The 24,066-nt window shown below is 47.4% G+C and overlaps 1 protein-coding gene across 2 annotated transcripts in view; it reads left to right on the top strand.

The window, feature by feature from the left end:
- Positions 1–24,066, top strand: part of SLC20A1 (solute carrier family 20 member 1) — an 84,377-nt gene that overhangs the window by 45,212 nt on the left and 15,099 nt on the right. The window contains exon 1 of one of the 2 annotated variants that reach the window (XM_020886025.2): positions 23,676–23,910. The exons of the other annotated variant lie outside the window; for it this stretch is intronic. The gene's annotated coding sequence lies outside the window, so the exon portion shown is untranslated. Of the gene's footprint in view, positions 1–23,675; positions 23,911–24,066 lie in introns of those variants that run through there. 2 annotated transcript variants of the gene reach the window in all.

Raw genomic sequence — 24,066 nt, forward strand, 5'->3', positions numbered from 1 at the left:
TAACCTCTGCAGCATCTCTAAATTGTAGGTACTATTACCATCCTAGTTTTACAAGACAAGAAGTCATACCCTAGTGGCATTAAGGAAGCTCCCCAGGTCCCAGAGTCTTGAACTCAGATTTTGTATCAGATTTGTGACAGATCTCAGTTCTGAGGTCCTATTATATATTCAGTTCCGTGCCAGGCACAGAAATATAAGTTGGTGTCTCTGGGGTTCCAGGAATTTGTGATCTCAGTGATAAACATTTAACATGACAAAGCTATAAAAATAGGGAAATGAATAAGCCCCTTATTCATAAAGATTTAAAAGGATAAAAAATTTTAGGAGTGCTAAGCCCTCCTTGTGGGTTGACTTCCTAGAGGAGATGGGATTTGAATGGCATTTTGGAGGCAGAATTCAGGTAGGTGTAAAACAAGAGCAAATGGATTGCAGGCAACAGAACCCACTGGAAGCAGAGGTGTGGAGAGGGACTTGGCCTGTGGAGAGCCAAGGAAAAGACCAACCTTTGCACAAGAATAGACAACACAGAAGGGCACTTTACGACTCTCTAGGGTACCTCTTGAAAAGAGTTAAAAAAAAAAAAAAGTTCAAAGTATAATGGAAAGAAAGTGGATTCCCAGCCCCCCAAAATTAGCCCTTTGCATTGTTAATCAACTGTGTTATTATTCAATCGCTAAGTCGTGTCCGACTCTTAGCATCCCTCTGGACTTCGTGCAGCCTGCCAGGCTTCCCTGTCCTCCACAGTCCATTGAGTAGGTGATGCTACAATCTTTTCCAGCATCAGGGTCATTTTGTACTCCAATATAAAATAAAAATTTCTTTTAAAAGTTAGTCCTTTGGTTGCTGCATATTAACATTGCCTAGTTCCTTTCCAATTACTGGACTCAGAGGGATGACTAGGAAACTGCTGCTAAGTCGCTTCAGTTGTGTCTGACTCTTCGACCCTGTGGACTGTCGCCCACCAGGCTCTTCTGTCCATGCAGGATGCTCCAGGCAAGAATACCAGAATGGGTTGCCATGCCCTTCTCCAGGAGATCTTCCTGACCCAGGGATCAAGCCAGCATCTCTTAGGTCTCCTTCATTGGCAAGCGAGTTCTTTACCACTAGTGCCACCTGGGAAGCCCCTGACTAGGAAAAGGCACACAGTATATTCTGGATCTACAGACAAAAACTGTTTTTGCTTTAAGGGGAAATAGAATCTTAGTCCCTTTGGTTACTTTTGCTTTTCTATTTATACTTTTTTTTTTTAAACTTTAATCTTATTTTTAAATTAACTTTTCTTTGTGTTAAGTTGCTTTTTCCATTTCTACTTTTACAAGCAGAAAGAGAGGCCAGTCCCTGTTTGCTGAGCTGAAAATCAGACCATCAGCCCTGCTGCATCCTTCTCAGCTAGTTTGCAGGCAGCCCCCCAGGTATGTAAGGAGGGGTGTTAGGGGGTAGGCTTGGCTTTCCCTGGGGGTTCAGATGGTAAAGAATTTGCCTGCAGTGCAGAAGACCAGGGTTCAATCCCTGGATGGGAATGATCCCCTGGAGAAGAAATGGGTACCCACTCCAGTATTCTTGCCTGGAGAATTCCATGGACAGAGGAGCCTGGCAGGCTACAGTCCGTGGGGTTGCAGAGTTGGGACTGAGTCACGACTCAGCGGCTAACACACTCTTTTCCCTGAACCTGTCCCCTGCTGGAGGGTTTGGTGCTCAGCAGGGATAAGAGAGGAAGGAAGCCTGGCAGGCAGACACCAATGCTGGGTCTAGCTGGACTGCAAGGCAGAAATATGAAGAAAGGCAAAATATAGATAGTCCTATCAGGCTAATAAATGGTTAACTGTAGACTAAGTTTTCATCTGGACCACTGTTCACGTAAATTTGAAAAATCCTTGAACCAGGGACAAATGCAACATCTGGTCCTCAAACTGCTGCCCCACCCCCACCTCCCAGCCCCTGCCTCGAGACATCCCCTTCTAAACAATAGGGATAATTTCACCTGTCCTAGAGGGGAAAGTCTTCAGCTCTCCCCTCTGATCCTTCCATTCTTGCCCAGCCCCACTGACCCTGCTTCCCTCCCAACCTCCCGCCAAGCAGCCCCTGGCTCTGGGCGGCCACACCACCCCCTGCAGTTCTGTGTTCACACCCCCCACCCCCAGTTGGGAGCACTGGGACCCTGGCAGGGCCGTGGCCTGCCTCCCCTGGGCACACCCCTCTGTCATTGTGGTTTTTCTCATCCTGTCCTACTGGTGTGTTTGTCTTTTCATCCCCAAGTTCAGAGCTTAATTGCAAGAGCCAAGTCTTGCTTTTTTTCTCTACCTAAAACAAGATTCAATTTTTTATAGTCTTCGTTTAATAGTTGATAGATGGATGCTTTCCCTTAAAGCAATGGTTTCTTCAGCTTTTAAGACCACAACCCTCAGGAAGAAATGTTTTTTTACAGGAACTTGCCTCGTGGTCCAGTGACTAAGGTTCTGCATTCCCAATGCAAGGCATCCAGGTTTGATCCCTGGTCGGGGAACTGACCCCACATGCCACAACTAAAACTCGATACAGCCAAATAAATGATCTGGAAAAAAAAAATGTTTTTTTCCATTACAACCCAATTTACATATTCATCCACACAGCCACAATCACGTGTATATATTAATATAACCATAAACAAGAGTTTCAAGAAATAGCACTTACTCTTGTTGGGTGTGCTCTGATGTTTTCTCCTTTATTCCATTTTACTCCTAAGTGCTTTGTTGGGACTCGCAGGTGGAAAGTCACAGTCTGACAGCAGAAGAGAAGGGCTTCCCTTCCAGCCAGGATCAGATTAGGATTAAGTTGTAACAAATGAGGGCCTCTGCCAACTCTGACGTGTAGATAAGGGTCTTGGCCTCATTATGAAGCAGGGGCCCGGGTGGGCTTAGTGGCTACGTGTTGGAATCATGCTCTGGCCTGGACCTGCCCTTTGCAGCTTTCTCATCCAGTCTTTTCTATCTTCCCTTCATTCCTTTACCAGAGTCACCTCCATGGACAGAGGAGCCTGGCAGATTGCAGTCCATGGGGTGGCAGAGTCAGACACGGCTGAGCACTAGCATTCCAACTCACAAAGACGTCCTTCCTCTCATGGTGCTCAGGGCCTCACCTATATTTCGTGCATACTTCTGTGATTGCCCTTTATCACACGGGCTTGTGAGGCAATTCTTTTTCACATGGCTTGTGGCTCAGCTGAGCGCCTGGAGCAATGCGGGCCTGATAAAGCGGGAGCACAGGAGAGTGATGTTTGAAGGAGTTGAGTTGAAGGACTGCTTTCGGGGTCCACTGGTGCCATCTCTTCCTGATTGTTACTGGGCCAGAGTGGCCTGAGGCCTCAAGGCTGCAGTGGGGACAGGCAGGTAGGGGCAGACTGCTATGAGCAGGTTACCAGGAGCTGCCCGGGGCAGTGAATGGAATTCAATGGTGAAATTTCAAAACTCAGTTATCTCCTCACTTTGCACAGAAAGCTCATAACTTAAGACATCAAGATGATCAACCTGGGGTGCAGAGTGAACTTGCGCACTCAGAGACACCTCTGAGGACTGACGTTCCTGGAGACCTGATTTCAATGGTGGGTGGATGACTCGAGGCCAGGCATCAAGAGTCTGAATGTGACCCAGGTGCCTCCCTGCTGGTATAGTCAACCCTGGGGCCTGTCTCTTGCTGGGCCTCACCGTGAGCAGATCATGAGTATAATCCTATGCAGGAGGCAGTTAGTGCTGGGTTTCCACCTCCCACTCCAAGGTACCAATATTCCCGGTAGAAAATGTTTTGGCAACTGTCGGAAATGACAGAGATCCTGAAACATAAATAGTACATAAATCACATGATGTCGGAAAATGTAAGTCATGGTTCTGCTGGTTCAGTGTTCCAGATAACCACACAGCTTCCATGAAGACAGAAACCACAAACACAGAGCTCCACTACACAGAGGGTCTGCCACCTCCGAAAGGAAACCGGATCAAAACATTCCAGAACATTCCAGCAGACCGCTGCCTTCATCTGGGCTCTGCTCTCCGCTCACTTTGTGTCTTTTGCTCTTTCAATGTCTTTCAGGGGGAACAGCATCATGCAGTCTGTGATGCCGGGGTGGGGGGGGGTGTGGGGAGTGGGGGGGAGTTTAATTTTTTCAAAATGAATTTCAGCAAAAGGATAGATTATAAGCAAACACAAAACTAATGAATGTTCCTCTTAACTGTTTACCTAGCTCTGCCCTATAGTTGTTGCATTGTTTGTCACATGAAGAAGAGAAACTGCACCTTGTTCTCCAGGAGCTCATGGTGTTCATTTAAGGCAGGTCCCAGTGGGAAGGCCTCCAGGGAGGAGCATTGGAGGTCTAGCTGCTCATAAGCCCTGTAGTCTCAGGAATGGACTGACACCTTCTGAGCTCCAGTTTCTTCTTATTCGTGGGTTTAGAATTACTCCACTGAGCTCTTGGGCTTCCCAGGTGGCGCTAGTGGTAAAGAACCTGCCTGCTAATGCAGGTTGATGTAAGAGATGCAGGTTTGATCTTCCTGTTTTGGGAAGATCCCCTGGAGGAGAGCATGGCAACCCACTCCAGTATTCTTGCCTGGAGAAACCCATGGACAGAGGAGCCTGGTGAACTACAGCCCCTAGGGTCGCAAAGAGCTGGACATAACTGAAGCGACTTAGCATGCACACACTACTGCACCTGGTGGCTCAGCAGTAAAGAATTCACCTGCCAGTTCAGGAGACGAGGGTTCATGTGGTCAAAAAGAGTCAGACATGACTGAGTGACTGAACGCACACGCTCACGCACACATACATACATTACTGCACCCAGGCCTTCTGGGAAGAGGGAAATGATGGGATGTAGGTGGCAGCTGATGTTTGTGAGGAAGTCAGTAACTTTCTCAAGTGACCTTTGAGGCTGCTGCCTTCAGAGCAGGGAAGGGAGGTGGTGGGAAACAGCCAGACTGTGCCGATTAGATTTTTCCCGTGGTAAATCAATGGACAAGAAAGCGGATGGACAGAGGAGAGCGCCAGGCAGCCAGAACCTTCTGGATTGTGCCCTACTGTAGGCAGCGGTCGTTGAGGGAGGCTTCATGAAAGTCGTGGTCTAGCCGATTAGTCTGGGCACCTGTGTAGCTTGGTTGGAAGTGGGATGAGGCTAGGAGCCGGGGGTGAGTGGCTAGACTTAGGGAGGAGGGAGTGCGAAGGGAATGGGTGTGAGAGAATGGCCACAGGAGGAGTTAAAATTAGGTTTCAGGACTTCCCTGGTCATCCAGTGGCTGAGACTATGAGTTCCCAATGCAGGGTGCCAGGTTCAATCCCTGGTTGGGGAACTAAATCCCACATGCCACAACTAAAGATCCCATGTGCCACAACTAAGACCTGGTGCAGCCAAAGGAAAAAAAGTATTTTAGTTGGGTTTCTACATGCGCTTTGCCAGGCCCCCACCCCCACTGTGGCTCTTTGCACCCCACCGCCCACCACCCATCTTCTCTCTGCCTTTGCCTTTCTCCTCCAGCCCTTCTGTCTCCACCCCACCCCCACTCCCCACATCAGCCCTGTATGTCGTTCTGCCACCCAAGTTGGGGCACATAGGAGGCTCAGCCAAGGCTTCAGAGGATGTTCATGTCACCTGGTAGGTGCTCCCAGGGTGCACTTGGTCAGGCCGGCTCTGATTGGGTCATGAGCAGCGGGAGGGGCAGGTGGCTCTTTCTTTAGTCTGTGAGTGAGAAAAGCTGCTGGTTAGACCTCACAGGAAGCTGGAGCCAAGGGGTAGCACCTGACATCGGGTGCAGCGCTATGGGCTGGGTGAGAAGGGGAGGTGACACCTCTGGGCTGTTGAGGCCGGCTGCTCCTTCTACGCCAGGCCAAGGAAATCAGGTCACCCTTCCCTTCTCTTTGCTAGATGCTGCTTCAGAGAGATAAAAGAAATATTCATAGCCTAGCTGACTCAGGCAAGACATCTAGGTGAGGGTCTCAAACCGGTGGCCCGCAGGGCCATCCCCCTGCAGATGGGTTTTGCTTGGTCCACAGTGGTGGTTTAGTCGCTAAGTTGTGTCCGACTTTTGCAATGCCGTGGACGGTAGCCTGCCAGGCTCCTCTATCCATGGGATTCTCCAGGCAAGAATACTGGAGTGAGTTGCCATTTCCTCCTTCAGGGGGTCTTCCTGACCCAGGGATCGAACCCAGGTCTCCTGCATTGCAGGCAGATTCTTTACTGAACTAAGAGGGTCCACAGGGATCCTCCTAATCTTTTACACGTGTCCTTCGTCCCCTTTCTGCCTTCTTTATTTGCCTTCCTTGTCTTGCTCCTGAGTTTATGAATTTACTGGCCTCATCCTAAGAAACACAAAGATGCTCCAGGAACTTCTGACATGGCTGGGAAAACAAGACTAACACACAGGCCAAGAGGGCTGAGTGTGCCAGATCCAGACATATGGGAGTTTAGATGAGACATCTCCCATGGAGATTACCATAGAGGTATGTGTAAGGGAGAGTTGAATACTGAGCCTCAATGGAAGAGGAATGTCCCAGGATTGGGAAAGACAGGAGGGGCAGCCTGGAGAAGTTTCGCTGGGTTGGGCTTCATTCCACCCACAGCAGGGGGCACCTCTGAGATGTTAGCATAAGGAATTGATGATGGAGGCACTGAAGAATCCAGAAAATGTGGGTGGGGGCAGGGAGCTGAAAAGAGGTACCAATTTGAGAAAGTCTGAAGGAGGTAAAGACTGGGTGTTGTGGAACCTGAAGGAGGATCCAAGAATACTAAACTTGGAGCTTCAGAGCATCTCAGAGACAGCTGCATACTAAATCGCTTCAGTCATACCTGACTCTTTGCAACCCCATGTGCTGTAGCTCGCCAGGCTTCTCTGTCCCTGAGATTCTCCAGGCAAGAATACTGGTGTGGGGTGTCATTGCCTCCAGGGAATCTTCCCCACCTGGGATCGAACCCCAGTCTCTATGTCTCCTGCATTGGCAGGCGGGTTCTTTACCAGTGCCACCTGGGAAAGCTATTGAGTCATGAAAATGGGGAAGTCATCAGAAGGTGGCTGCTTGGGGTATGGGTGAGAAGTTGAGAAATTGTGGTTGAAATTCATTTGATGGATGAAATGGGCACATTTCAAAGGGAGATGTTGGGAGAGAGAAGGGGGTATGCAGAAAAGAGAGAGGCCCTGGAGAAGAGGACCGATGTGGAATTGGAAAAGCAGAGAGCACATTGATGTCAGCGGAGAGGACAATCAAAAGAAAGAGGTCCACTGACATCATCAAGTACAGAGGATTCAGGGAGAGCAGAGCAAAGGCTGGGGTTTTAGAGCTAGGGCATGGCCGAAATTTTGATGGGAGTGGAGAAGATGACCACATATTTCACAATCAAACAGACAGCCTGGCTGGAGAAGAGGCTGTTTATCTCTAGGAGCGCGTGGTAGATAGAAGTGATGTCACCGATCTGCTCGCCCACAGCACAGCAAAGCCAATTTACCCAGACACAGAGTTGTGATGAAGGAAGGTACAGCATTCATTTGCAGGGCCCCAGGCTCAGTGGGTAAAGAATCTGCCTGCCATGCAGGAGATGTAGGAGAGGCGTGGGTTCAATCCCTGGTTTAGGAAGATTCCCTGGAGGAGGGCATGGCAACCCACTGCCACATTCTTGGGAGAATCCCATGGACAGAAGAACCTGGCAGACTACAGTCCATAGGAAGATTCAGACATGACTGAAGTGACTGAGCGCACACACGCAGTAAGAGTACTGAGAGTTTGTGCCCCAAGGACCTGAACCCCACATGCCACCCTAGCCCACACCCGTGAATTTCAGGGAAGGATTCTCAAAGGCAACATCTGGGGTGAGGGCTGCAGGGGACGTGACTCTCTTCTGATTGGTTTGTGATGAAGTAACAGGGTGATGTTTCAGGAATCTTAGTCATCTACTTTCTGGTTCCAACCAGTCTGAGGTCTAGTGCCTAGTATCAGCTCAGCCTGTAGTTGTCATCCTCCACTTGGGTCAGGGTGGGGGGTCTCAGTTTTGGCAGAATACTCTAAGATAGTGTCAGATTGTGATGTATATCCCTTGAGGAGGAACTATGACCTTATTTTATCACTGAGCTATTGTCATTACTTTTCTCCTTTAACTGCTTCTCCTTTGTTTCTGCATTTCCTCACTTCCCTGTTAATAATGACTTGTTCCTGCTCTGGAACTCAGGGGTGTTCCACCATACTAAAGCCTTATTCTACAAATAAGAAACGGGGATGATGGAGAGGCTTCTGTACCCAGGAGGGCCCTGCAGGGTCCTGCTAGGTGTCAGTGACAGTAAGAACAAAAGGAGATTTATGGAAGTTTGAAGGCAGAAGGAGATAGCGGTGAAAAAAGTACTGAATCTACTAAGGAGAGAGGATAAAATGAAGAAAGTACCCAGATGTGGTGGAGGGGGTGGATGGAGATACTAAGCTTGGATTTCACACTAGGCTGCATCCCCCCATCCTTCATTTTGGGCCCTGTCCTGCCCCCCCCCCCCCCCCCCCCGCCCCCAACTGTCTATGGTTCTCACTGTTGGGCTTAGGCAGCAGGGAGAAGTCAGGCAGCTGGTCAGGTGATGTTACAGAGTCCAAGCTCTCTCTGCTTGCTTCACAATAGGTCAATAAATCGGAAGGTGTTGAGGCAAGGAATAACAACTTTATTCAGAAAGCCGACAGATCAAGAAGATGGTGGACTAGGGTTCCCCAAGGGTCTCCCAAGGGCTTCCCTGTTGGCTCAGGCTGTAAAGAATCTACCTGCAATGCAGGAGAACTGGGTTCGATCTCTGGGCCGGGAAGATCCCCTAGAGAAGGAAATGGCAATCCACTCCAGTATTCTTGCCTGGAGAATCCCATGGACAGAGGAGCCTGGCTGGCTACAGTCCATGGGGTTGCAAAGAGTCCTACACAACTGAGCAACTTACACAAACAGTGTCCCCCCAAACCATCTTATGATGTCTGAATGCCAGTTTCTTTTCTAGAACAGAGAAGGGGAGGAGGTGAGGAAGTAGACTAAAAAGGCCAAAAGTCTTGCAAAATATCTCCTGGAATGGCTAGCCTTGGGGTGGGGATGTGTTCATTTCTTCTTTTCTGTAGCCTTTCACAGGTAGGCAGGGGCAGATTGCCTCATTGTGAGCCGAACAAAGGCATTTTAATATTCAGACAGAGGAACAGAGTTCCCTGTGACAGGCCATTCCGTATGCTTACAGGTAGTGCTTATCAGAACAAAAGCATTGAGAAGCAAAGGTTAAAGTGAAAGAAACATATTCAACATGGAGTCGGAATTTGCTCTTCCCTGTCACAGTGAGGCACTCTTGGGGATAGCGGTGTGTGTTAGTTGCTCAGCTGTGTACGACTCTTTGTGACCCCATGTACTGTAGCCCACCAGGCTCCTCTGTCCATGGGATTTCCCAGGAAAGATTACTAGAGTGGGTTGCCGGATCGAACACTCATCTCCTGCATCGCAGGCAGATTCTTTACTGTCTGACCCACTAGGACAGGGGAGGGTGTTCTTAGTTCAGGACTGGGACCCAGAGCAGCACCAGCAATGATTCCTTTTCCATCTTGCCCTGGATTCCTCCCTCCTTTCTCAGAAGCTCCCATCAAAAACAGTGCCTAGATATTGTCCAAAGGTTTGAAAACATCAGTAAAGCCCTCTGATTGGCCCCTGTTTTAGGCGCCCCAGGCACAGGCAAACAGGAAGTAAAAGTGGGTAACCACAAGGAAGGTGGGGGCGAGGCCTGGGTTAATCATCAGAGTTCTTGGCAGCAAGTTCTTAGCCAGCCTGGGCTGAAGCAGCAAGTAGCTACAGTTCTAAAGTTTTCAGTGGCAGAATCTGTCTCTTCAGAGCCTGGTTACCCATGCTGACCCCGTAACAAGCACCATGCCAACAGGCCCAGCGGCCATAGGAACATCAACAAGCAAGGAGGTGACTGTGAGGATGACTTCACTGGAAAAGCAAACACACACCCTGAGGGGAAGGAGACAAGAGTGTTCACAGCTGGGCTGGGCTGGGCTGGGGATGCTGCTCTGGAGAGTGCAGGGAGGGAAGGGAGGATGGATGGATGGAGAGTGGACTTGGTCTAGATTGGAAGGGACAGTGTGAAGGAAAAGACAGATTTGTGCAGGAATTACAAGAGCCAGAAGGGGGAAAAAAATTTAACTGCTGAGGATGACAGTCAAAAGGTCTCATTCTTACTGCGAGTTCAGAGATGCTACAGAGGGAGGTTGTTATTGATGAAGGAGATGTAGGTGGGCTATTAGGCCACTGACCACATGTGACCCGAAGGAGATCTGAAACATCCTGAACCTTGAAACTGGCATTTTCTCTCACAGGCTCACAGGTGGGCATCTAAATGGTAGTTTGGCAATACCATATAAATGAGAACATTCATGTAGCCTATGACCCAGCTACTCCACCTGTGCTAGACTACACACACACACACACACACACACACACACACACACACACATTATGATCTATTGTTACTCAGCTTTTAAAAGAGTCAAGGAGTTCCATATCCAGGTGGTGCTAGTGGTAAAGAACTCATCTGCCAATGCAAGAGATACAAGAAACATGGGTTCAATCCCTGGGTCAGAAAGATTCCCTGGAGTAAGAAATGGCAACCCACTCCAGTATTTCTGCCTGGAAATCCCACAGACAGAGGAGCCTGGTGGGCTACAGTCCATAGGGTTGTAAAGAGTTGGACACAACTGAGCACACATACATATGTGATGATATGCAGAGGTATCTAAATATGTTAAGTGAAAAGAGCCAGTTGTATAACTGTGTGGTAGGATTTCATTTTATGAAAAAGAGAAAAATGGGGGAATTCCCTGGCGGTTTAGTGGTTAGGACTCCGCATTTTCACTGCTCAGGGCCTGGGATCAAACCGTTGGTTGGAGAAATGAGATCCCACAAGCTGCACAGAAAAAAAAAAAAAAAAAAGAAAGAAAAAAAAGGTATATATTTTATATCATAGAAAAACATAAATACTTTCTATGTATTACAAGAAATTTTTTAAGAAACCACTTGGTTAAGGTATGATTGACATACAAAAAGATGTACATACTTAGGGAGTTCCCTGGTGGTCCAGTGGCTACAATGCCACACTCCCAATGCAGGGGGCCCAGGTTCAATCCCTGATCAGGGAACTAGATCCCATGTGCTACAACTAAGAGTTGGAATGACACAACTCAAGATTCCTCACACGGCAACAAAGATCCTGCTGCAGCCAAATAAATAAATAGTTTTTTTTTTAAGCTGTACATATTTAATTATATTAAATAATGTCATGAGTTCACAAGGAACTCAATAGTAGTTATTTTGGGGGTTAGATTAGAAAACTGAGGTTTCAAGCAGAGACACTTTTTAACTCAAAACTCTTCTGTAGGGTGTAGTGTTTTTAATTTAATTTTTAAATTAAAAAATTTTAAATTTCATGTTGGAGTATAGTTGACTAATAATATTTTAGTACAGCAAAGTGATTCAGTTACACATATAAATGTATCTATTCTTTTTCAAATTCTTTTCCTATTCAAGTTATTATAGACTATTGAGCAGAGTTCCTTTTGCTATATAGTAGGTCCTTGTTGATTATCCGTTTAAAATAAAGCAGTGTGTACATGTCCATCCCAAACTCTGTAACTATCCTTCCTCTCCACCCTCCCCCTGCCACCATAAGTTCCTTCTCTAAGTCTGTGAGTCTGTTTCTATTATGTAAATAACTTCATTTGTATCATTTTTTAAAAAGATTCCACATATAAATATCATATGATATTTGCCTTTCTCTGTGTGACTTACTTCACTTAGTATGATAATCTCCAGGTCCATCCATGTTGCTGCAAATGGTATTAGTTCATTCTTTTTAATGGCTGAGTAATATTCTCTTGTATATATGTACCACATCTTCTTTATCCATTCCTCTGTTGATGGACATTAAGGTTGCTTCCATGTCTTGGCTACTGTAAACAGTGATACAATGAACATTGCGGTGCAGGCATCTTTTTGAACTATGGAGTGGAATTGCGGGGTCATATGGTAGCTTTATTTTTAGTTTTTAGTTTTAGTTTTTAGTTTTAGCTCTATTTTTAGTTTTTTAAGGAATATCCATACTGTTCTCCATAGTGGCTGACCAATTTACATTCCCACCATGTGTGGTATAGTTTTTAACATGTGTATGTATTATTTAGCCTGATCATTTCAGTGACCACAGTTTGATAATGAAAATCTGATAAACATGAATTCTCTTGGGGACAATGGAGAAGGAAATGGCAACCCATTCCTGTATTCTTGCCTGGAGAGAATCCCCATGGACAGAAGAGCCTGGTGGACTGGGCTACAGTCCATAGGGTAGCAAAGAGTTAGACATGACTGAAGTGACTTAGCATGCACATGGGGACAATGGAACAGACTATTTGCAACTGAGGTCTCTCTTTTTGGTCTCTCTCTATTGTCTGGCCTGAAAGCTGTACCCTTAAAAGTCACTCCTCTGGTTTACATTGGAGACAACCATAAGTGGTGGGAAGAACACTGGGTCTGGAGTCATTCATTCATTCCCAGCCCGCCAGGGCTTCCTGTGCCAGCCAGCATTCCAGGTTCTGCTTCCCTACTCTGTGTGGTCATGGGCTCTCAGGGTCTCATTTCCTTGTGCAGTAAGATATTAATACTGGTTCTTAGGACTTCCCTGGTGGTCAAGTAGTTAAGAATCCTCCTTCCAATCCTGGGGACTCGGGCTTGATCCCTGGTCCAGGAACAAAAATATCACATGCCGAGGTGCAATTAAGCTCTCACTCCACACCTTGAGACCTGGTGCACTATAACTACTGAAACAGCATTCCAGAGTATGTGAGCTGCAACTACTGAGCCCACACACCCAAACTTATGAAGCCTGTGTGCCGAGGGCCCCAACTCTGCAACAAGGGACGCCATGGGACCAAGAAGCCTGTGCATTGCAACTAGAGAGTAGCCCCGACTCACCACAACTAGAGAAAGGCTGCTGGCAGCAAGGAAGACCCAGAAAAACCAGAAATAAATCCTAAAGAAAGAAAGAAACAGTTTCTGAAGGTACCTGGAACCAGGAGGGTAAAAGCCCTAAATACATATTCAGTTCACTTCATTTCAGTTGCTCAGTCTTGTCCGATTTGCAACCCCATGAACCACAGCACATCAGGCCTCCCTGTCGTCCATCACCAACTCCTGGAGTTTACTCAAACTCATGTCCATTGAGTCGGTGATGCCGTCCAACCATCTCATCCTCTGTCGTCCCCTTCTCCTCCTGCCCTCAATCTTTCCCAGCATCAGGGCCTTTTCCAATGAGTCAGCTCTTCCCATCAGGTGGCCAAAGTATTGGAGTTTCAGCTTCAACATCAGTCCTTCCAATGAACACCCAGGACTGATCTCCTTTAGGATGGACTGGTTTCATCTCCTTGCAGTCCAAGGGACTCTCAAGAGTCTTCTCCAACACCACAGTTCAAAGCATCAATTCTTCAGCGCTCAGCTTTCTTTATAGTCCAACTCTCACATCCATACTTGACTACTGGAAAAACTATAGCCTGGACTAGACGGACCTTTGTTGACAAAGTAATGTCTCTGCTTTTTAATATGCTATCTAGGTTGGTCATAACTTTCATTCCAAGGAGTAAGTGTCTTAATTTCATGGCTGCAGTCACCATCTGCAGTGATTTTGGAGCCCCCCAAAAATAAAGTCAGCCACTGTTTCCACTCTTTCCCCATCTATTTGCCGTGAAGTAATGGGACTGGATGCCATGATCTTAGTTTTCTGAATGTTGAGCTTTAAGCCAACTTTTTCACTCTCCTCTTCCACTTTCATCAAGAGGCTCTTTAGTTCCTCTTCACTTTCTGCCATAAGGGTGGTGTCATCTGCATATCTGAGGTTATTTATATTTCTCCTGGCTAGCTTGATTCCAGCTTGTGTTTCATCCAGCCCAGCATTTCTCATGATATACTCTGCACTCTGCATATAAGTTAAATAAGCAGGGTGACAATATACAGCCTTGACATACTCCTTTTCCTATTTGGAACCAGTCTGTTGTTCCATGTCCAGTTCTAACTGTTGCTTCCTGACTTGCATACAGGTTTCTCAAGAGGCAGGTCAGGTGGTCTGGTATTCTCATCTCTTTCAGAATTTTCCAGTTTGTTGTGATCCACACTGTCAGAGATTTTGGCATAGCCAATAAAGCAGAAATAGATGGTTTTCTGGAACTCTCTTGCTTTTTCAATGATCCAGCGGATGTTGGCAATTTGATCTCTGGTTTCTCTGCCTTTTCTAAAACCACCTTGAACATCTGGAAGTTCACGGTTCATGTATTTCTGAAGCCTGGCTTGGAGAATTTTGAGCATTACTTTACTAGCATGTGAGATGAGTGCAATTGTGTGGTAGTTTGAGCATTCTTTGGCATTGCCTTCCTTTGGGATTGGAAAGAAAACTGACCTTTTCCAGTCCTGTGGCCACTGCTGGGTTTTCCAAATTTGCTGACATATTGAGTGCAGCACTTTCATAACATCATCTTTTAGGATTTCAAATAGCTCAAATGGAATTCCATCATCTTCACTAGCTTTGTTCATAGTAATTCTTCCTAAGGCCCACTTGACTTCACATTCCAGGATGTCTTGCTCTAGGTGAGTGATCACACCATCATGATTATCTGGGTCGTGAAGATCTTTTTTGTATAGTTCTGTGTATTCTTGCCACCTCTTCTTAATATCTTCTGCTTCAGTTAGGTCCATACCATTTCAGGCCTTTATTGAGCCCATCGTTGCATGAAATGTTCCCTTGGTATCTCTAATTTTCTTGAAGAGATCTCTAGTCTTTCCCATTCTATTGTTTTCCTCTATTTCTTTGCATTGATCACTGAGGAAGGCTTTCTTATTATCTCTCCTTGCTATTCTTTGGAACTCTGCATTCAAATGGGTATATCTTTGCTTTTCTCCTGTGCCTTTAGCTTCTCGACTTTTCACAGCTATTTGTAAGGCCTCCTCAGACAGCCATTTTGCTTTTTTGCATTTCTTTTTCTTGGGGATGGTCTTGATCCCTGTCTCCTGTACAATGTCACGAACCTCTGTCCATAGTTCATCAGGCACTCTGTCTATCAGATCTAGTCCCTTAAATCTATATGTCACTTCCACTGTATAATCATAAGGGATTTGATTTAGGTCATACCTGAATGGTCTAGTCCCCACTTTCTTCAATTTAAGTTTGAATTTGGCAATAACGAGTTCATGATCTGAGCCACAGTCAGCTTGTTTTTGCTGACTGTATAGAGTTTCTCCTCCTTTAGCTGCAAAGAATATAATCAATCTGATTTCAGTGTTGGCCATCTGGTGATGTCCATGTGGAGAGTCTTCTCTTGTGTTGTTGGAAGAGGGTGTTTGCTATGACCAGTGCATTCTCTTGGCAAAACTCTATTAGCTTTTGCCCTGCTTCATTCTGTACTCCAAGGCCAAATTTCCCTGTTACTCCAGGTGTTTCTTGACTTCCTACTTTTGCATTCCAGTCCCCTATAATCAAAAGGACATCTTTTTTGGGTGTTAGTTCTAAAAGGTCTTGTAGGTCTTCATAGAACCATTCAACTTCAGCTTCTTCATACACATATTCAAAGTTTTCATAAATCATCATCAGAGCCATTATCCAAAGTCACAGCAGAAAAGTTCAATTCCCTGCAGATGGTGGGGATGGAATAAATGAAATGGACTGTCCTGAAATGAATATGTTTAGGGGAGGGGGTAACAGTAGATTGCCGCCAGAAATAAAGTCACTTATAGAAAACTGTGAAGTATCTGTGCATAACGGATGAGACCACCATTCCAGAAGCATTTCATCCTAACAGATGGTAAGTGGAGTGTATAGAAAACTGGGGGACACCCAAATCCAATTAGTATCCAAGCGTATTTCATGCTCGCTAAATGCCAGGTACACGCCAAGCACTTTATTTTTAATCCTGTGTGTGTGTGTGTGTGTGTGTGTGTGTGTGTGTGTTTAGTGGCTAAATCATGTTCGAATTTTTTTGTGACCCCATGGACTGCAGTCTGCCCTGAGATTCTCCAGGCAAGAATACTGGAGTGGGTTGTAATTTCCTTCTCCAGGGGATCTTCCTGACCAAGGGACCAAGCCTGTGTCTTCTGCATCGGCAGGTAGATTCTCTACCGCTGAGCCAGAATGGAAGCTCATTTAATCCTGAGAACAACTCTATTATCTTCACTGTACAGAAGAGAAATTTGAGGCAGCGAGAAGTAAGAGAATTTGCCCAAGGTCACAGCATGAAAATGGTACAGTGGGATGCTCATTCCATAGTCTGACCTCAGAAGCTATGAAGTCCTCCTTAACTAAAATGGTCTGAGTGCTTGCTGAGGAAAATCAGGCTTATGAAACAGTAGTGGCTTTTCAACATCTGACTGAAGAAGAAGGTACTACCATATTGTTTTCTAAACTTTCCAGATAACAAGTCATTATTCTTCTTATAACTGCTTCTTAAAATGTAAGGTGCCTATGAGTCCCACAGGGACCTTGTTAAAATGCAGATTCTACATAGAGAACAGATTTGTGGTTGCCAAGGGGGGGTGTGGGTGAGGGAAGGAATGGGAGTTTGGAATTAACAGATGCAAACTATTATATATAGAATGGATAAACAAAAAGCTTCTACTGTATAGCACAGGGAACTATATTCAATAACCTGTGGTAAACCATAATAGAAAATATGAAACACACACACACACACACACACACACACACACATAACTGAATCACTTTGCTGTTCAGCGGAAATCAACACATGGTAAATCAACTGTGCTTTAATAAATTTCTTTTTAATATTTATTTATTTGGCTGCACCAGGTCTTAGTTGTGGCATGTGGATCTAGTTCCCTGATTAGGGATTGAACCCAGGCCCCCTGAATTGGGAGCATGATGTCTGGATGACTAGACCACCAGGAAATAAAATTTTTTTAAGAAATGCCGACCCTGATTCTACAGGTCTGGGCAGGTCTGAGATTCTGCCAGCTCCCTTGTTACTGGTCTGAGGACCAGCTTTTTCTCTAGCTTCACCCGTGGAGCCCTGGGAGTCGGGGGGGCCGGGGGCGGATTACTCTTCTGGAGCAGTTTCTCTTGCTGAGGGGATCAGGTGAGTGAGGGCCCCTGAGTCGGTTTGGGGGGCGCCCATGGAGAGCAGGGACAGCCTCCACTGCTCTGTAAATGTTTGCTTTCAAGAATAAGGATGAATAAGAGTGACCTGGATGATGAACTGTGTGGGTCAGTATAGCCACTGAGGTGGGTGGAAGGTCGACTTTGACTGCTGTGTTCAGGGCCGGTCCTCAGTGTAAAATTCTGGGTGTGAGAAGCAGTTTGTGTTTCGTGAGGGCAAAGGCTCTGGTCAATCTTGTTGCTCTGCCAGATCCTCGCTAGACTATTTGTTGCCTGAGTGAAATGATGGGGAGTTGGGGGAGCAGCAGAGTGATTGAGACCATTACTAGCTACCCGGTCTGTGGGATGGCGCTGCCCTATGGATGACTCACATCCTGTTGCCCACTCACTCTCTCAGACTGAAGCCACATGTCCCTGGAGGCGGTGGCGAGGGGCTGACCTCTTTCCCCTTCTGCCATGGAGCATCATTACACACAGCTCCTGAGTTTCCAGCAAGTTGCCTTTCTTCCCCACTTTCCTGGCAAGAGCTGAGAAAGTTGGGTCTTGGGGAAAACGGAGTCCTGGTTGAGGTCCCCGGACAGGCCTTACTGAAGAAGTGTGCAGGCACACCTGGCTGTCCAGAAGCTTGTTTCGGGATCATTTCAAGCTCTAAGAACTGTATTTTTCTGCCCCCTCTGTCTGGGTTGTATGCCACATCTTGCCCAAGCGTGTGAACTCAAAACCAAAGGGAAGAGACTGGGGCGGGAGCAGTCAGGAAGGAGACATATAAAAATCTAGAGTGGGTGGACCGGTCCCCCACCCCTTGTGTTGGCAGAGGAACAGACTGACCTGTTTCCCCAACACGACTAAAATCCAACTCTTTATTGCTGTGAGTTACTGGTTTGAGGCCATTCTCAACCAATGAGTCTCCACATCAGAGCCTGGCTGTGCTGGTGCTTGAAAGCACTCTTCCCCTACCTCCCCTCTCTGTCTGGAACTTTCCCTGGACCTTGTCAGGGCAGAGCTGCGGATACTGGGTGGTCAGTGCTGTTGGAAGGGAAATGAGGAAATGTTTGAAGACAGAAGCCAGCCACACGCAGAGCAGGTGGGAGAGTAGTGGTGAGGATGGTGATGTGTGGTCCATACTTGAATCATTGTTTTGAACCTATTTCTGGAGGAAGTGACTAGGGCCACAGCAGTGAAAGCCTGGAATCCTAACAACTAGGCCACCAGGGAACTGCCTGGTTTTCTTTCTTGAGAAATCTTCAGACTTCAGGGAACAGGGTTTTCAGTAACTCTAAGATAAGGTCAGGCCACTGTATCAACTTTATTTCTGGGAAGAACTTGTGCCTCTTCTTACTCTGGGGAAAGGGCGGGGGCAATCTTTTTTAAAATTTTATTTTTTAATTTATTTTTTAATTGGAGTATAATTACTTTACAATGTTGTGTTGGTTTCAGCTGTACAACAGTGTGAATCAGCTGTAAGTATACATATATCGCCCCTCTCTTGAGCCTCCCTCCTACCACCCCCATCCCACCCCTTTAGGTCATCACAGAGCATGGAGCTGAGCTCCCTGTGCTATGCAGCAGCTTCCTATTAAAGGGAAGCAATCTTGAAGTCAGGTCTCCTAAAACTGCCTTCTTCTCTTCTAACAGGGTTGGAAGAGGCTTAAAATACAGGCTGTAAAGGCAACAGAGTTAGTGAAAATAAAGAGGAAAGAAAGGGGAAGGAAATACATTAACTTAAGTGCAAAGAAGAGTTACTACCTCAAGGCATCCTATTTACCTCTGCACTTAACTGACAGCCAGGGAAAACTTAGACTCCCAAGTTTGTGGAGTTCTTGTTTAACTGTTGCTTCATTCTCTGTGTCTCAGTTTCTTTGTAAAATAAGGTAAAAGAGGACTTCCCTGTTGGTCCAGTGCCTAAGACTCTGTCCTCCCAGTGCAGGGGGCCCAGGGTTCAATCCCTGGTCAGGGAACTAGATCCCACATGCTGGAACTAAGAGGTTCAAATGCCACAACCAAGGTCTGATGCAGCCAAATAAATAAATAAAAATAAATATTACCAAAAAGAGCATAAGAGTGATCAAGATGGTGTAGTAGTAGGTGAAGATTGCTCTCTTAAAAATGAAAGAAGTTAAAAAAAAGAGAAATTAAGAAATTAAGGTAAAAGTACATCAAGAGAGTTTTACTGGAGCATCATATGAGATAAAGCACGAAGAGCTCTTGATAGGGTGACTGGCTTTGAGTAAAAAGTGTAGGTACTACAACTTCACTCATCTGTGACTGCAGCCAAGCCAAGAGGAGTGGCAAGTAGGGCGGGGGTGTTTTCCTTTACCCTAAGGCTTCCACTCTCTCTTTCCTGGATATCTTCCCCTTCCCTCCCCCATGCCCCATCCAAGTCCTAATGAACAGAATGAGTGGTCTCTGAAACTGCCTTGGACCAGGGCCTGGCTCCACAGTGCTCCCATCCTCCACTGCAGTTCCCCCCTCCTCTGAGCAGATCATTTCCTAGATGCTTCCTTCCTGCCCAGTGAATGGTGACCTCAGACTGCAAGTCTCTCTGAGCTCAGAGAGTACACAAGGGGCCTTGCCTCTTCCTTTTGTCTGTGCCTCTGCACATCTGGTGGGGCTGGTGAGTCAGATTTCCCAGCTCTCAACAGTTCATCTCCACTCATGTGGAGTCCGTGAGAGAGGAAATCATCTCCAAGAGAACTCCTAACCCACAGTGCCCAAGCTGGTGTTCAGTGGCACTCAGCAGGCTGCCTTATGCAGTTCTTTTGGAAGTGAGGGTGGGTGACAGATCCTTAAGCTCCTGGGCTCTGTGGCAGGATTCACCAAAGATCCTGGGGGTGGTCAGAGTCTGGGTCAGGCCTAGGCTTCTTATTCCTAAGCCAGCAAGCCCATTCACCTGCCACATACCATACCCCATCTTGCCGTCCTCAGGTTCCTGGCAGTGGGCCCAGTTTCTCATGGGTCCCATTCTTTTTTTTTTTTCCACCTTTAAGTTCTTTTATTCTTTTTTAAAAAAAAAATATTTATTTTTAATTGGAAGATAGTGACAATGTTAGTCAATCAGTCGTGTTAGTTTGTGTTAGTTGCTTAGTTGTGTACGACTCTTTGTGACCCCATGGACTGTAGCCCATCAGGCTCCTATCCATGGAATTCTGCAGGCAAGAATACTGGAGTGGGTTGCCATGCCTTCCTCTGGGGATCTTCTGGACCCAGGGATTGAACCCATATCTCCTACATTGCAGGCAGATTCTTTACCATCTGAGACACCAGGGAAGCCCAATCGGAGGATAACCGCTCCACAATGTTGTGTCGGTTTCTGCCATACATCAACAGAAGTCAGTCGTAGGTATACATGTCTCCTCCTTCTTGAAGCTCCCTCCCACCTCCCACCCCATCTCACCTTCTAGGTTGTCATAGAGCACTGGATTTGAGCCCCTGCGTCATACAGCAAATTCCCACTGGCTATCTATTTTATAGATGGTAATGTATATTGTTTCCATGGTACTCTCTCAATTCATCCTACCCTCTCCTTCCCCTACTGTGTCCACAAGACTGTTTCCCTTCCACCCCCATTCTTTATCAGCAGTGGGAGAAGTCAGAAAGAGCTTGGCTTGAATAACAGCTCTGACTCGTGACACACACATCTCTTTCAACATGAGCTCTGCACAGTAGGCCTTCAGCTAGTTGTTGAATTTTTTTTAATATTTACTTTTATTTATTTATTTGGTTGTTCCAGGTCTTAGTTATGGCATTCAGGATTTTCTAGTTGTTATGTGTGGGATCTAGTTCCCTGACCATGGATTGAACCCAGGCCCCCTGCCTTGGGAGTGTGGAGACTTAGCTACTGGACCATCAGGGAAGTCCCTATTTGTTAAGAGTGCGGAGATTGAACCAGCCATGGATTAGACATCCTTTCTAAGGACTTTACATACGTGTGAACCCTCACAACAACCCTATGAAGTAGCAACTCTCAACCTCTCCACTGTGCGACCCTATGGACCATAGCCCGTTAGGCTCCTCTGTCCATGGGATTCTTCAAGCAAGAATACTGGAGTGAGTTGCCATGCCCTCCTCCAGAGGATCTTCCCAAACCAGGGACTGAACCCATGTCTCTTATGTCTCCTGCATTAGCAGGCAGGTTCTTTACCACTAGTGCCACCTGGAAGCCCTATACAGATAAGGAAACAGAGATACAGAAGGTACTTGTCCCTGGTCAAGTGACTAGTGAGTAGCAGAGCAGGTAACTCAGGTTAACTGTCTACACATTTAACCACTAGACCAAATGCCCTTGCTAGGGTCCAAGAGAGCACCTTGATTCTGACAGAAACATTATCCTTGGGATCTCTGCCCTCTTTCCTGTGTTCAGCCATAAGGTCAGAACCAGTGCCATTTGTCTGTGAACTGGTGATCCTCATACCTCCTCTATTTTTCCATTTCAAGGCCCTGAAACTTCTCTCCACAGAATCCTCCCTCTCCTCCCCGTGAGAGGATGAGGCATTTCAGCCAGGAGAAGTCCAAGTCTCTTAAGTGCCACACCCTACTGATCCTCTCTCCAGGTGAGATGGCCAGGACCCACCCCAACCCCCACATCTCCTGACAGCCCCATTAGCAGAGGCGCTGTGAATGTTGTCCTGAGGAGGAAGGGTATAGTCCTTCTACAGCCTGAAGATGCTCACAGAATTGACATGCATCGCAAGGGGAATTGACTGAATCTTTGCCCCAGAGCTCTCCTCAAACCCCCCCCCAAGGGGCTTGGCCTGTGCTCTCAGCTTGCTGGATATTCACTGTGGCTGCCCCACTGCCTTCAGCAGAGGTTGTCCAGCAAGTGTTTGCCAACTTAAAGGGCTAGTACCACAGACTGGCAAAAGTATGTCCGTGGGCAAAATGAAAAAACAAACACATACCAGGGAAAGTTCTAGGTAACTGCCTTAATAACTTGTTTTGGAAATTATTGTTTTAAATGACAGAACACTAAGACCTGTAACATGTCAGTCCTTTATTTTTTCATAACCTTGTAACAAAGTAAAGGCGGAGGGAGGTGTACAATTTAAGGTGCCAGAATTACATCAGATTTGCACTCCAGGGTCAGTGCTCCCGGACATTGCCCGCTTCCTTTTTTTGGCCACGACCCTGGGACTCAGAACTTTGTAAATTACTGGTATAATGCCACCAGATTTTCTAGGTAGGTCAGAGGAAACTCAGGTGGAGTTTTAAGCCTCCATAGATGAGCCAGACATAGCAATGATTTACAATGTCTTTGTTACTGCTATTCAGTGCCCAGCTGCTAGAGATGGCTAAAGGCCGGGAGGGCTCCAGAACATTCTAAGCCTGGTAAATATTTCTGTTGGGAATTCTTTAATCTCACTACAAACTCTGACAAGAGACCACGACCTTAATCTCCCCCGGCATGAGTGGTTAATCTTGATCTTAGGCCGAATAATGAAATGCCCCCAAATGTGCAAAGTAAATCTTATTAATGTCAATACTACATTATATATACCATGTAGGGGCACCAGAAATCAATTTACCTCAAAACAGGAAAGTTTCCGGTGGTCCGAAGAGAACACCTCAGACACCCTTTTCTACATCAGAAACCAGGAATATGCACGGAAACCCCAAAACGGAAATTAGCATTCACCGAACACCTACTGAGTTCTAGTTCCATTCACACTCGTTAACTCGTTTAATTCCCGCTACCAGGTAGGTGTAATTGTTAACAATTTACATTCCCGATTACACAAGAGATCTGAAAGTCGCTCAAGGTGACACTCTGCAGCAACAAGAATCAGGATTTGAATCCGGAGAGGAGTCCTTCCCCAGGCACCTCAGCCCCGGCGCAGAAAGCGGTCTGCCGCGGGGAAATTAATGACCCACAGCCACCCTGTGGCTCTGCGCCACAACTGGGAGACAACCTGGTTCTCGTGACTCCGCAGCAGTACTGTTTTCACCCAAGTGCATGACTGCGGGACTAAAGCGACCACGTGAGCCCTCTCCCTCCCCGGGCTAGGGACAGTGCCTGTCTGGCCAAGGGCAAGTCACAGGTGCGACAACGTGCCTGGGCCGGATCCGGAGCCCCAGGGCGCGAGCTCCCCCGCAGCGTCACCATGATGACCCGAGGGAGGGAAGCTGACCAGGTGTGGCCTCCCGATGCAGCAAGTTACAAGTGCGCTGAAGTGTGACTCGAGGCTCGGACAGCTCCGTAATACTGGGATCGCGAGGAAGGAACTATGACCTTGGTTGCGGCCTCTATCTATAAACCTCGCTTGACGACCTCCAAGGACCGGGTGAGGGTCCCCAGCGGCCTTCGCCGCTGACTCCAGGCGATGCCAAGACGCAGAGGCATGGCCGCAGGGAAGGGGCTGGCCCTCCCCACGTGGACAAGCTCTCCTCAGGGGGCGTGACCACAGCGCCGGGCGGACCTATGAGCGCCGCCGTCTGGCTCATCCGGCCGGGCTGGCTGGGTCTGCGTCATCCCGGGGGTGGGGCTCCTGGCCGGCGCGAGGCGCGGCGGGTCACGCGGGGCGCGGCGCCGGCTATAAGTAGGGGCCAGCGGCGTGCGCTGCCAGAGTGATGGCTGCCGGCGCGCGCTGCGGGCTTTCTCTTCTCCGCTACTGAGGCGCTAGCGGCTGCTTCCAGGGTCGGTCGCCAGCCCCGCGGAGCCATCCCCAGAGCCTCCGCCCCACGTCGTGTGCTCTTAGAAGGTGCGTGCGTCCGTGGTTCTAGCCCGCCGCCTGGACCTCGCCTCCTGTTCGGCTCCTCGTTTTTTTTGGTGAGTGGAGGCGCCACCTTGGAAAGGCTCTTTCTTCTCCCCGGGGCCCTGTGTGGGCGCGGCGGCGCTGGGGTTGGCCGGCTGGGCCTGGGCCGGCGGCGCAGTGGGGTTCTGCTTTCGTCGCTGCCCGCCTCCCCACCCCGCCCCGCCCGCCCG

This window comes from Odocoileus virginianus, chromosome 2, assembly GCF_023699985.2.
Source record: "Odocoileus virginianus isolate 20LAN1187 ecotype Illinois chromosome 2, Ovbor_1.2, whole genome shotgun sequence".
NCBI lineage: Eukaryota > Metazoa > Chordata > Mammalia > Artiodactyla > Cervidae > Odocoileus > Odocoileus virginianus.